This window comes from Glycine max, chromosome 12, assembly GCF_000004515.6.
Source record: "Glycine max cultivar Williams 82 chromosome 12, Glycine_max_v4.0, whole genome shotgun sequence".
Lineage (NCBI taxonomy): Eukaryota > Viridiplantae > Streptophyta > Magnoliopsida > Fabales > Fabaceae > Glycine > Glycine max.
In genome coordinates, this window is record NC_038248.2 from 11704821 (window position 1) to 11720014 (window position 15194).

At 33.5% G+C, this 15194-nt stretch overlaps 1 long non-coding RNA gene across 1 annotated transcript; it reads right to left on the bottom strand.

The window, feature by feature from the left end:
- Nucleotides 1-10079: 10079 nt before the first annotated feature.
- Nucleotides 10080-11631, bottom strand: LOC112998550 (uncharacterized). The gene is made up of 2 exons (XR_003263655.2): nt 11232-11631; nt 10080-10333 (listed from the first exon to the last, which is right to left on the bottom strand). It is a non-coding gene; the product is annotated as an uncharacterized lncRNA (long non-coding RNA).
- Between the last annotated feature and the right edge of the window lie 3563 nt (nt 11632-15194).

The following is a 15194-nucleotide window of genomic DNA, read 5'->3' on the forward strand; positions in this document are numbered from 1 at the left end:
TTGTTTGTAAAACAAGCCCTGTACGATAAATTTGCCTCTTATGTAGCGTGCATGAACCCTTCTATTCTTGCGAGGAAAACACTTAAAAGTAAGGAAACATGAGTTGCATAAACAAGTGAGGGGACTGCATATTATGATAAATACAACATGATGGGCAGCCTTAGAACTTAGAAGAGGCATAATGAATTTTGCCCTGTTTTATTTGATGAATTCAAAAGCACATATGTTGTTATAATCAGAAGCAAGAAGCAACAAGGCCATGAAGCAAAAGAAGCTGACCCAAATAGAAACGCTGAAGCAACCCAAATAGAAATGCGGAAGCAAACAAAGAAGAAGGAAGAAGGCCAACAAGGGAAATCAATAAACTAAATTACCTCACATTAGCAAATAAGAGGTGAGTTGGCAACTGAGTAGTGGACCGAGATTCTTCTTGTCGGTAGGGTAGCACATTCCATTATTGTCTCCCTCGCATTTGCAATTTCGTTTTCTTCCAAGGCACACAAGATGCCAAAATCCGTTAGAAATAGTAGTAGAATTCACTATATATAGATGACTGATGTATTCTAATGGATAGCAGTGAATAAAATCTATTCTTCCTTACCTTGTTCTGGAGATACCTAGACCTCGAATGCTAGGACTCTTTACTTGCTCTTAACAACTTTGGTGCTTTCATTGATTTTTCCACCATGGCAGATTCCACTCGTTCCAAATCTAATTGGGAACGTCTTGAGGAATCCATAGCCAAACTAGCTGCCAACCAAATTCACGTCTTTGAAAAACTTGAGGACCTTATCCACCGTGTCACCATCCTTGAAAACAATCCCACCCCAGCAACCTCACCTTCATCTTCCTCAGCCATTCCTGCACCAACACAAGCTTTAATCACACCACCAAAAATGAAACTTGACGTCCTAAGGTTTGACGGCTCTGACCCTTCGAGATGGGTTTTCAAAATCACACAATTTTTTTGAATATCACTCAACCCCTGAGGCAGAGCGTCTCACTATCACATGTTTTTACATGGAAGGGCCAGCTTTGGCCTGGTTCCAATGGATGACGCGCAACCATCAGCTCACAACTTGGGCAAGCTTTCTGCAAGCCATTGAGGCACGATTTGTGCAATCTCCGTACGAGGACCCAACAGGGATCCTCTTCAAATTGAACCAAATAGGGACAGTCAGTGAGTACCTGAACCAATTCGAGGTGTTGGCCAATCGCATCGTCGGTCTTCAGCCTCCCCTTCTCCTGAGCTGTTTTGTGTTCGAGTTACACCCTGACATTCACCGCGAGGTGCAAGCTCTTCAGCCTCTGACCTTGGTCCACGCCGCCAGGTTGGCTCGCCTCCAAGAAGATAAGCTCACCGCAAATCGACAAAGCCATCGCCCTAGCGCCGCCCTCGGCATCGCCTCACCGTCACCACCCCATGGCCCCAATTTCTACTCACCATCTTCCCCAACAAACTCCCTTTCAACCCCAAACCCACCCTTGCTACCTCCTCCTGCCAAACCACCACTGTTACCTCTCAAACGCCTCACTCTTGTCGAGTTGCCAAGCCGGCGAGAGCGCAGGCTCTGTTTTAATTGCAATGAGAAGTTCACGCGGGGGCATCGTTGTGCCTCCCGGTTCTTCATCCTCATCATGGATGAAGACCAAGCTGAACCAAATGCGGACCCTAATATATGCCCTGCTCCATGTCCTGATAATACACCCCAACCCGAACCGCCCCAACCCGACCCACCCCAAGCCCAAATCAGTTTTTGTGCATTGTTGGGACACTCCGCACCATAAACCATTCGTCTGTTGGGCCGTATCTCAATCCATAACATGGTGATTTTGGTTGATGGCGGTAGTATGCACAATTTCGTGCAAGCCCACGTGATCAAGCACATGGGCCTTCCCGCTCAATCCACTCTAGCTCTGAGGGTACTCGTAGGAAATGGTAACGAGATTGAGTGTCACCATCTCTGTCCAAATGCTCGAGTTTAGGTACAGGGTCACGTGTTCACCACGAACCTCCATGTTCTTCTGATATGTGGTGCTGATGTGGTCTTAGGCGTGCATTGGTTTAAATCGCTTGGACATACTATAATTCGCTGACCATGAAATTCGTCCACAATGGACAACTCATTGAACTTCGGAGTGACACCAACAAGGACCTCCAAGCTATATCCCCACCACAATTGCACCGAATGCTTCAGACAGACGGTGCCAGTGAATACTTTCACCTTCGTGTTTGCCCGCAAGCTCTTCCCTCCCACACCACTCACCCAAACATCCTCCATTTAACCATGCAATTTGCCTCACTTTTTCAACCACCCACCACCTTGCCACCATCCAGACCCACCAACCACGCCATCCACCTCACCCCAAACTCGACCCCAGTCAACATCCAACCGTACCGATATCCTTACTTTCAGAAACAGGAAATTGAAACTCAAGTGGCCACAATGCTTCAAACAGGGATAATCCGACCGAGCACGAGCCCCTTCTCGTTGCAGGTGCTGTTGGTCAAAAAGAGGGACGACTCGTGGTAGTTCTTTGTGGATTACAGAGCCTTGAATGCTCTGACGGTGAAGGATAGATTTCTGATCCCAACGATAGATGAGCTCTTAGATGAGCTTGGTGGCACAAGCTGGTTTTCAAAGTTAGACCTGATGCAAGGATACTGCCAAATCCTTATGGCTGTAGATGATATTAGTAAAACTGCCTTCCGGACACACCACAGCCACTACGAATTTCTTGTAATGTCGTTTGGCCTATGCAACGCACCATCGACATTCCAGGCGACAATGAACAGCACCTTCGGACCGTACCTGCGTAAATTTGTTATCATCTTCTTCGATGATATCTTAATTTATAGCAAGACATTCCCGAAACATCTACAACATCTTAGAACCACTGTCCTCAACACCAATCAATTCTTTCTGAAACTATCGAAATGCTCCTTCGCGACCTCCTAGGTGGAGTATCTGGGGCATCTTGTGTCTCATCGTGGGGTGGAGCCCGTGCCGACTAAGGTCAAAGCAGTGCAACAATGGTCGACGCCCCAATCAACACGTGCCCTACGCAAGTTCCTAGGCTTATCAGGCTTCTATAGATGGTTCATAAAAGGATATGCCAGCATCGCGGCTCCACCTACACGACTTCTAACTACAGATTCATTTCAATGGAACCCTGAGGCTACACAGGCATTCGTAAGATTGAAGGAGGCTTTGTGCTAAGCTCCGGCCCTGAGCTTGTCAGATTTCTCCCTCCCCTTTTTCGTGGAAACAGACGCCTCCGGGATTGGCATGAGAGCAATTTTATCCCAGCAGAGCCATCTGATCGCCTTCTTCAGCATACCTTTTTGCTCCAAGTTGCTCAGGGCATCCACATATGTCTGGGAACTTGTCGCAATCACCACTGCGGTCAAGAAATGACGCCAATACCTGCTCAGCCACCACTTCACAATTCTCACTGACACCGCAACCTCAAGGAGTTAATGGTGCAAGTTATTCAGACGCCGGAGCAGCAAATATACCTAGCACGATTGCTAGGATATGACTATACTATTTAGTACCGCGCCGGCAAGGCAAACACCGCTGCAGATGCCCTATCGTGTCGGTCAAAAAACAGCTTCAACCAACTCTTTCTTCTAACAATTCCAAATTTATTTTTTTTGCAGGAACTTCAGAAGGAACTGTTCCAAGACTCGACTTTCCTGGAGTATCACCAGCAAATTCAACAAGCTCCCCAGGAATATCCCGAGTGTTGCATCCGCCAGGGCTTCATCCTCAAAAAGGGGCGCATATGGTTACCAAAGGGGTTGTCGTCAATTCAAATGATTCTCGCCGAATTTCATGCCACCCCTACTGGAGGTCACATGGGGATAGCGAAAATCTTAGCCTGTCTCAGCGAGAATTTTGTTTGGTTGTCGATGAAGAACAATGTACAACTATTTGTCTCCACTTGCGTTGTGTGTCAGCAGATCAAATACGACCACTGTAAACAATCGGGGTTGTTATGCTCTCTCCCAGTTCTGACGAGACCCTAGGAAGACCTCTCACTTGATTTCATCATGGGATTGCCATCTTTGCAAGGACACTCCGCCGTACTGGTGATCGTTGACCACTTCTCTAAAGGGGTGCATTTGGGATTGTTGTCGCAACATTACATAGCATCCACCATCGCCATAATCTTCATGGAAACTAATGGCAAGATTCATGGGATGCCTTAAAGTCTGGTCTCAGATCGAGACCCTTTGTTCGTGAGCCACTTCTGGCAAGAGCTGTTCAAGCTTAGCGGAATGAAACTCAGGATGAGCATGGCGTGTCATCCCCAGACGGACGACTAAACGGAGGTTATGAACTGTGTTATCGAGCAATATCTTCGGGTGTTTGTTCACCAGAGACCGTCGACATGGGGTCACTTCCTGATGTGGGCTGAATGGTCTTACAACACCTCCACACACTCGGCCACCGGAATGTCGCCATACGAGGTCACCTTTGGAAAGAAACCGCCAAACATTCCATAATATTTGGAGGGAGATTCAAAAATAGAAGTCATAGAGGAGTGGCTGACCAATTGTGACACCATACTCAAGAGTTTGGCGAAGAAACTGGTCAAAGCTCAACAGAAGATGAAGCAATATGCAGACAAGCAGAGGCGGGAAGTGACATTCGAGAAAGGTGATTGGGTTTTAGTCAAACTAAGACCCCGACGACGGTCAACGGCAACAACTAGTACTTATTCCAAGCTAGCTAAAAGATACTATGGACCTTTTCAGATAACTAAAAAGATAGGACCAGTGGCTTACAAGCTCGACCTGCCAACAACATCCCGAATCCACCCGGTGTTCCATTGTTCTCTACTTAAACCATATCGCCCATCAATGGTGTCAACAAAGATCCCTGTTGCTCTACTAGCTTCGGCTGAAGACAATCACCCCATCATTGTCCCTCTCACCATACTGGATACTAAGTGGCAATCTTCAGGTGACGACAAACAATTATTAGTGCTGGTTCAATGGGAAGGTTTGTTGCCAAAAGACACTTCTTGGGAATCTTGGGAAGCACTGAAGGCTGAATACAACCTTGAGGACAAGGTCATTTTGGAAGGACCAGGGAATGTTATGATCAGAAGCAAGGAGCAACAAGGCCATGAAGTAAAAGAAGTAGACCCAAACAGAAACGCAGAAGCAAACAAAGAAAAAGAAAGAAGGCCAAAAAGGGAAATCAATAAACCAAATTACCTCAGGGATTTCGTTAGCAAATAGGAGGTGAGCTAGCAGCTGAGTAGTGGACCGAGATTCTTCTTGTTGGCAAGGTAACGCATTTCGTTATTGTCTCCCTCGCATTTGCAATTTTGTTTTCCTCCAAGGCACACAAGATGCCAAAATCCATTAGAAATAGTAGCATAATTCACTATATATAGATGACTGATGTATTCTAATGGATAACAGTGAATAAAACCTCTTCTTCCTTACCTTGTTCTAGAGGTACCTAGACCTCGAATGCTAGGACTCTTTACTTCCTCTTAACATATGCAATCCCATATGCCCAAATAGAAAAGTGCTGACCAAGTGTGGGTAATATTGACAAAGTGAATGCAATCCAAATGTTAAGATTTAGAGTGTTAACCCAAATAATGTTTTTTTATTGTTTTACCTGAGAACCAAAAATGTTAAGATTCTGATCATCTTTATCTAACACGACTGTGTTTGGGTGCTAAACTAGACTAAGCGGGCATGTGGCAAAAGTTTCAGTTTGTAACGGTCAATTTATGCTATAAACTTGACTAATTTGTGTGCACCCTCTTTGTCGGGTTCAACATCTATTCAAATGTAATTTATTTAAGCTTTCTTGCCATGCAATTTGATATGACTTCTGAGTCTCAATTCCATTTTGATTTGAAGTCCAGAACAAGTATTCTAACATGCTTTGTGAAAATACCTATTTATATAACTATAATATTAGATTATTATCTTAAATTTATTTTTTCTTCCATTTCATTTTCATCTCTCTTTTTTTTTATTTCTCACCATATATTTATTTATCACATTAATCATAACCAAAAAAATTTATCAAATTAATCACTTTCTTTCTTCTTTTATATTTTCTTTCTATCTCTTTATTTTGTTAGTCTCATACACCTTAATAATGGGGTGTACATTTAGCCTTTTTCTTATTAATAATTGGCTTTCTATTAGTGACATTTTCTAAATGAAAAAGTTTAAATACCATTTCTTATATTTCATTTCCATCCAATTTTTTTATACTTTTCTTTATTTTCTATTACATCACAATTTTATCATTTAATTTTTCTTTTTTCACATGTTTTCTTTTCTTTCTATTTTTCTTATTTTTCCACTTCAATCCATTCCATTTCGAGGTAAATTAAATCCCCTCCTATACATACAATAAAAAAGATAAAAACGGAATTACATAAAAAATTAAGAGGAGAAAATAAATCAAAAAGTATATGTTTAGATTCACATCTAACACAAACATATTAGTAAAATGATGTCATTTAATTATCCAAAACCAAATACTCAAATTGTCAATTTTGTCAAAACACATTTAAAACATACAAAGATCATATGTGTGTGTGCACTCACCTCTAAAGGCTCATGATAAGTTGTGGATTGTAAATTCATATTGTCTCACTAAGGTCAATTCTAGTCAATTGAGAATAATGGATCAAGCATAGTAAAACAGTTGAACCTTTAATATTGGACTTCAAACCGGAGCCTCCGAAATCCAGACGTGATAAATATGCTTACTTAGCCTGTTTTAAAAAAATTTGTAGATATATTCCACTAAACTTATATTAAAAAAATGCAAATACCACGATGATGTAGTTGCTGGAAAATGGGCACTGAATAGTGAGCTAGCGGCCAAAAGAGAAATGTAATCTTTTCTTGAGCCTTAATTCTCTAATTTTTTTAGAGCCTTAAAATAGATGAAGTGTATAAGTTAAATTTAAATTTATAGAAAAAAACTCATTCATTTTATCTTCCCATTGTATTCTCTAATAAGTACTTCTAGTGAGGAGCAACCCCACAATTGTATTTTCTTAAATATAGAGAATCAAATTAATGAATGAAATTTATAAAAAAAATAAAATATAAAAAAGTATGTGATACTCACTTTATATGCACTCACAGTTAAGAAAAAAAAATAAAAATAGTTTTGAAAGTTACATTAGTTTCATAAATTTAGAATTACTGATTAATTTGAATAAATTTTCTTATTACCGGGAATTTCTTGAAAATGATTTCCTATAAATTAACATCTTACTAACTTAATGTTTTTATCTTACATGGATATTAAATTCGCTTTTTATAATTTATATGTGTAATTTTTTATATTATTTTGAATTTTTAATATGTTATTAATTGTTAATTATTTAATTTAAATTTTAATAAATATATTTTAATAGATATGTCAATAAATATTTAAATATATTTTTATATAGACATGTTCCAAAATTATTATTATTGGGATGTTGTGCTAAGTAGGATTCTCTTTTCTTTCTTTCAAAATGTATCACACATCACATGCCACTTTTAAACATTTCTAATTTTGTTAGTTTTTATTTTTTTTCTATTTAATTTTTAATTTAATTAGATTGATATTTTTAATTACTATAATTTTATCAAATTAGTTTCAATAACTATTATACTTGTTTTAATTAACATATTTGCTTGTGTATTTTTAATTTAATTTATTTTCCATTTTAGAACAAATATTTTTTTGTACAGTAAACAATTATTGTGCAAACTTAATTTTCATGACAAAGCTCCCTTTTAAACATCTTGCTTCATCTTAATAATTGAAAATGTAAAAAAAAAAAAAATAGAAAATAACATCAACAATCAAACTTAAAATTTTATATGTTTAATTAGAAAAAAAATGTTTCAAAAATAAGTGAGTAAGAAACGGTAGAAGCTTACTTTGCAAAAATAATTAAGATTGATATGTCAAAATAATTGCCACGTTTATTAAGATACATACCAAATGATATAATTAATTAGAAACGACAAAAGACAATACATCAAAATTAATAAATAAAAATAATTGATGGGGGAGAGGGACATCCTCCATCCAGTACATCCCAAAATAAGTACATGATTGTTTTGTTGCATATCCTTCCCTTATATAGGTGAGACCAATTATTGTACATGAAAATCTTCTGAGACAATCATAAGGCTATAGTTGTCCACTCCATTTCTGAATAAAGTAGTTGTACCATCAACATATACTTCTTTGATCTATTGTCAAGAGAGTAAGAAAATGATTGTTGAAATAAAAGAATATGTAACAAATAATAAAAGCAAAAAACATAATAATATAAAAATATCAATTTGGATAGATCAAAATAAACTTAACATGTTACAAACTATGACAATATTTTTCTAATCATACCTTGAAAATTATCCATGATGGCATACCTGCAAATATATATCAATCAATAACTATAACCTCCATGACAAATGACATAAAAAATGAAAATAAAAATAAAAAAAATGTCAATTTCATGATCATAATGATTATATATAGAATTAATTCTAGGGGGAAAACTAATTTTATAGGAAAAAATACAAATCAAAACGTAGAGTAAGCAAAGAAAGTCAACAGAAAATAAAATACGAAAATTTGTGATCAAACACGTGAGAATAGGAGAAAAGAAAGTGAGTTAAAAAAATGAAAAAAGAAATATGATAATGCAAAACTCTTTTCCACTCACACATATATATAAATATTATTTAATCAAATATATATTTTTGAATCAATCAAGTAATATATATATATATATATATATATATATATATATATATATATATATATATATATATATATCATTAATTTAAGATTTAAGGGAATGACTAAATCAATTTAATAAAATAAAATAAATAAATATAAAATCTGTATTAATTAATTAAATTATCTGAGAGAAATGATATGAGAATGTTTAATATTTGATATTATTTAATATTAAATTTTCTTTTATATATATAAAAGTTAGGATGAAGTACTAATGATGATATTAATTATGGCGTGCACTAGACGGATTACAAAGGTGACCCTGGTGTCTCCTAAATCCAAATCTTTAATTAAAAAAAAAGAAAAAAAGTACTACTATATGTTACGTAAACGAGTATACTTACTGTACTCACATAAAAAAGTTTGGAAATTTCCTCTTTCATGTCCCTCACACTAGTTAATGTTGGATGCCGCCGGCAACATCGCTCCGCAGTCCACACTAATATTATTCAATGTTAGGGGGCAAATGATACAATTTTGTCTCCTTGTCTACAATGTAATTGAGGATCATGCCATATTAGACGATTAAGTATGTTATTCACATTTTAACAATAGTAATATTTTATTTGTTTTTCTTTTTATGGGTAATAATTAAAAAAATTAAAAAAAAATGAATGTGTTTACTAAATAAGATAATTATCATTATCATATTACTGATTAGGATTTAGAATATTAGTTAAAAAATTAAAAAAATTATTTATTACATAATTATATGAAAAAAATTACAAATATCATAATTTTTTTCCTTCAAAAAAATATTTTGACTTAAATGTATTTTTTATATATGAAAAATAAATTATTTTTATATTATTATTTTAAATTCACTTTTAATCAATTAATTATCTGAAATCTTTTTAGTAATATATATATGTTAGTCTCATTTTAAGTGATAATATGATAAATTAAATATTACATCATCAACCCTGATCACTCTTACATTCATTGTTGTATTATTTTTTATTATTTAAATTATTTAAAAAATTCAATTATCTTTCTTTTCTTCTCCAGTAAAAACCATTACTATCGCACCACCATGGATTCTGCTATGTCACCATCGCTAACCGTGCCGTCAACTACCACCACAGCACCGTCAACATAAATCAACCCCTTCTCCAACCAAAATCACCACTACCGCACCACCACCTCCAACCTCGCCGTCAAGGGGAAGAAAGATAATTGTGTAGAGGTTCAAAACCTTACTAGCTCAAAAATAAACGAGTTATAAACCTCAAAACCAATCGCAAAATTCAACCGATTTCCATCAGAGGTTCAATAGGAAATCACAAAAAGATCAAATTCTTTTTTTTCCTTCCTGATTCCTCATGCCTGAACCAGGTCTCAGAGTCAAACCAAGACTTTTCAGAAAACACAAGACCTTGAAGAAATGAAGATCAACTGATCACATATCTCCTTGAATTGATTACATGATTTTTTTTTCATAGTTGTCATGTTCTAATCTATGCTATATGAAAATTTGTTGATGAGGAAAAAGGAAGGAGGAATTCCCTGCAAACTAGACTCCAATTAGCCTACAAAAGGAAATAAATCTTCAGTCAGAGAAAATGAAATTCAATCAAAGAAAAAAAAAACTCAAACAATCACTTCTAATAACAATCAGAAAAATGGAAAATGTCTAGTTTAATTTCTCAACAATGAAGAAATATTCATTCAGATTAAAATTAAGTAATGCACTGTGCCTCACTTAAGTAATTTTCTTCTTTCCGATAACCTCAGCAAACGAGTAAAGCTGGAAGAGGTAAAGGCACAATAACATAACTCTCGATTTTCAATATCCGTAGAATCATACAGAAAAACCGAAACTCGGAAGAAGAAGAAAAAAAAACATAAACGAAACAATCGTTTCAATCAAGGCGAAACGGAGACGAGATATTTTTACATGAATTTCTTCATACAAAAAAAAAAAAAAAACTACCTATGCGGACAAATAGTAAAATTCATGAGGCAAATCTTAGAAAAAAAGACATGCATAAATAATAACTTTTGTTCTAGAATAGAGTAATGATAAATTTTAAAGAACCTAAATTTGTTGACGCTTTACATATTTAAAATAATTATTTATCTAAAATATAATTTGTGATAATATTAGATGATAATGACAAAACTAAGTTAAGTCTATTTTTTTAAAAGATTAAGTTAATAGTTCTAAAATTTTATTCAAATTTTTTGTTTTAATTTATGTGTATTTTTCCTTTTTTAAGCATAGTAATATTATACTTTGCAATAATTAAAAAAAAATTATATTATATTTTAGATAAATAATTATTTTCGTTCTTATATTTTCGTAGGTTCTTTTCACTAATTGATTTGTCGCACTTTTTTATTCCGTGAGACTAAAATTTTGAATTTTTAGGAAAAGCAGAAAAAAGTATATGAAATGAAAGGAATTAAAGCGAGCAGAACGCTTACAGAGAGTGGAGTGAAATCGAAGAGGACGCTCATGTGCGATGACGGTGGTATAAGAAATTAAGCGCCATTGTACAGATTTTCCCAGAGAATTGAAGATTTTCTCACGTTCCTACTTTTCTGAAGAAGAAAAAACTCAACTCAGTGAGTTAGTGTCTCGCGGAATGCAAAAAATTAAGGCCGGACAATGTCAAAAATACGGTTTCGAAATGAAATAGAATCTGTCCGTGGGAGGTGCAGTGGTGGTGTGGGTTGGATGGAGGTGGTGACACCGTGGTGGTAGTTTTTATTAAAGAAGACAAAGAAAGATAATTGAAATTTTTAAAATAATTTAAATAATAAAAAAATAGTGACAAAATGTTAATAATTAAATTAATTACGTTGACAATAAAATACTAAGTTAAAATATAAACAAAATTTAAGATAATCAAAAATAAATTTAAAATAATAATTTAAAAATAATATATTTTCAAAATATAAAAAACATATTTAAATTAAATATTTGTAATTTAAATTTCTTAATCAATATCTTTAAAACACTCAATAACCTTTAATTTTTGTTATCATGGTTATAAAGTGATTGAAGGATAAGCAAGTAAATAAATTGGCGGTGGTTCTGAGTCGTGACGGCATAGCATATTCATATAGCCGGCCACAACAGGCAACAGCGTCTGATTTTGGCGCACCGCGTCACGTGGCGCTTTAGCATGCAAAGCTTGTCTGGGTCCCACACCGCGCTTAACGTGTTACGCGTGGCCAGCTCTGGCGGCCAAACAGAAACTTCCCTCACTTCTTCTCACTCTGCGCCGTATATGCTTCAGCTCCTCACTCACACTCACCACCACCCACTCTCCGCGCGTCACTTATCTTCTTCTAACCACTAACCACTATAATTTCAATAATATTCTCTTCCAATTTAAGCAAAATAAAGTAAAACATTGTGTTGTTTAGCTGGATAAAAATAAAACAAATTCTATAAATCAATACTCCAGTATTTTTTTACTATTTATTTGAGTAAAAATAAATGTTAAATATGTTTTTATTCTTTAAATTTGGATAATTGTTTTTTTTCCTTCAAAAATAAAATTATTCTTGTTAATCCCTCAAATTTTTGAAAAAATATTTTTATTCTATCTTTACTCATTATATTTATGGTTTCAGAATTTATGATCTTTTTAATGAAAAAAAAATATTTTTAATCTAATTTTCAAAAAAAAAAAAGTTTTAAATCATCAAAATATTTGATTCATATAAATTGGTGGTCCTTTTTTATATATTTTGATAATTTTAAAGAATAAAAATGAAAACATAAATATTAAATTGTGACTAATTTTTTACATAGTTTGACAAATTTAAAATTTTACAAATTGAAATTAAATTTTAAAAAATTTGACCGTAAAAAATTGTGACAACATCAATGTGAAATAAAGAAACTAAAAATAATTTTTTAAAAGTTTGAGAACTAATAAAAAAAATTTAAGAACTAAAATAATAATTACTTAAAGATTAAAAATATATTTAACTCTAATTAAATAAAAAATTATATAAAAATATTTTTATACCAATTAAAAGTCTTAAATCATTACTCTATTAATTACTTTAACATGAAATTGTTTAGCACATTTTTTTACTCCATTATTTAATTTTTTATTGCAATGTTGCAATTGCTTGTATACATCTATAGAACATTCCTGAAACGCTGAAAAATATTCTGCTACACATAAAAATGCGAACCTTGATAGGTATATATATATATATTGTTATTATTAATAAGAAAATGAAAGTTCTCATTAAAAGAAAAAACAAGAAAATGAAGGTTAATGAAAAGAAACATGTCGGAAGGAAAGGGAGAAGGAAGGGAAGGAGAAAAGGAAAGCAATCTCCTCTCTCCACAGATTCCGCTGACACACGCAGCCGGTCCCAACGAAAGCGGCAGCTAAAATCGTTGGTTGCTTCTCTTCCTCCCCTCACATTCATTGTTGTATCTTCTATCTTACTCTTCTCTTTGTTACGCACCACCCACACATTCAAGAATTTGAATATTAGTGTACCCTATTCTCATGAACCGATCAAATTCAACTCAAATCTAAAACAACCATAAAAAAAAAAAATCAAATGAATCAATTTTAAAAAAATTTAATTTTTTTATTGGATTCAATCGAATTTCAGATTTAATTTAAAAATTTAATCTAATTCAAATCCATTTTAAAAATACACATATACATTTTTAAAATAAATTTATGTTACTATTTATGTTTTTAATTTTAGTTTTTATATATTTATAAATTATCACATAAATTATATTTATTTGTGAAAATTTTATTTATTTGAATATATTTTTTTAGTAACTATTTGATTAAAAGTACGTAAGTATGATTATTAAGTTATATAAATTTACTTTTAGTAATATATATTTTAATTGTTATGCTACTATTAGTTGTTTATTGGCTTATAAAGAAGATATTTACTATTATCTTAAATTATCTTTTACTGTTTTGTTGTATATATTATCATTTATTTAATATTTTTAAAAAAAATAAAAACTGAAAATTAATTCCATTTCAATGTTTTAAATTGAATTAGACTGAATTAAATTTAAAGTTTTAATCAATATTAAAAAAATTAAAATAGTTGGATCAAATAATTTTTCTCCTGAATGAAATTTAAACGGTGAAGACTCTACCCAATTCTCCTGAATCACCAATAACATATAAGTAGTTGAAGGATTTGATTCTTGACTTTGTTCAAAAAACAAAAACTCATTTTAATAATTTATACGTCTAAAATGAAAATTAATCTTATACTATTAATGGGAGGATATTCTTGATTGAAAAAAAAAATCCTCTTCTTCATCGATTCATGTGATGGGTCTTTCCATTCTGAGAAGCAACGCACGCAACCAACCAAGTACGAAGCGCATAAAACTGACACGCACTTTTGCAATGAGCCAAAAAAAAAAAAAGATATCTGAAATAAAGAATTGGGAAAAACAAAGGAGCAGTGAAGTGAAGTTATCTGTGGACGGCAAGAGAAGAGAGTACACGTGGCGTCCAAAGCGAAGCCATAGCCGTCAACACGAAGCGCTTTCTGTGGGGCCCAGACATGATACTCGAAAATCTGGTGCTTTCTTCATTTGCCGTCGGTGCGCCAACACCAACGCTGGCTAACCTAATTAATTAAACCTAATCAATTTCCCTCGTGCCCCCATCGCCAATAATGCTGCTCCTACTTTCCTAGCTAATCCACATTGCCTTTCTCTCATCCTCAACATTTATGTTTTTACAGTAGCTTTTGTTATAAATATAATTTTACATTTATTTAGCAGTAGTTATTTAAAAAACAATTTCTTATCAGCTCTAATTTTCATACTTTTTTCGTAGCAAATAACAAAGATTTATAATATCTCACTCGTTCTAATTTAGTTTTCTTGATCTTTAATTTTCATACTACTAATTATTATTAATATTATTAAGTAACGCCATATACAAAATGATACATTTAAACAATTGTTGATTCGATGCATTCTCTTTGTTTCATTTTATTTGTAATTTTAAAAATGTCTTTTTCTTAATTTTTAATATTTTAAAATATAAAAAATATTAATTTTTTGTCCAATATTATCAAGAAATAATGAGTTAGTGAATATATCATTGCAACTACAGTGTTTTTTTTTACATCAAAATGTAGGAGGAGATATGGTCCATTAATATAAGGTGCGAAAACCTTCAAACTCACAACATATTTATAAAGATATTTAAATTTTTTCAGACAAAAAAAGGTGAAGGGGCTCAAACATGGGAACCTGTCAAGTGCAACACCCTATCCTACTTTACTAGATGAAGTCCTTCAAATTTGTAACTATAGTGTAATTTATCATTTATGAAATAAGAATATTTTAGACAAATTAATAAAACTATTTTGCTATAAAATTTGATAGAATCAATAGATTTCTTAAAATGTACATAT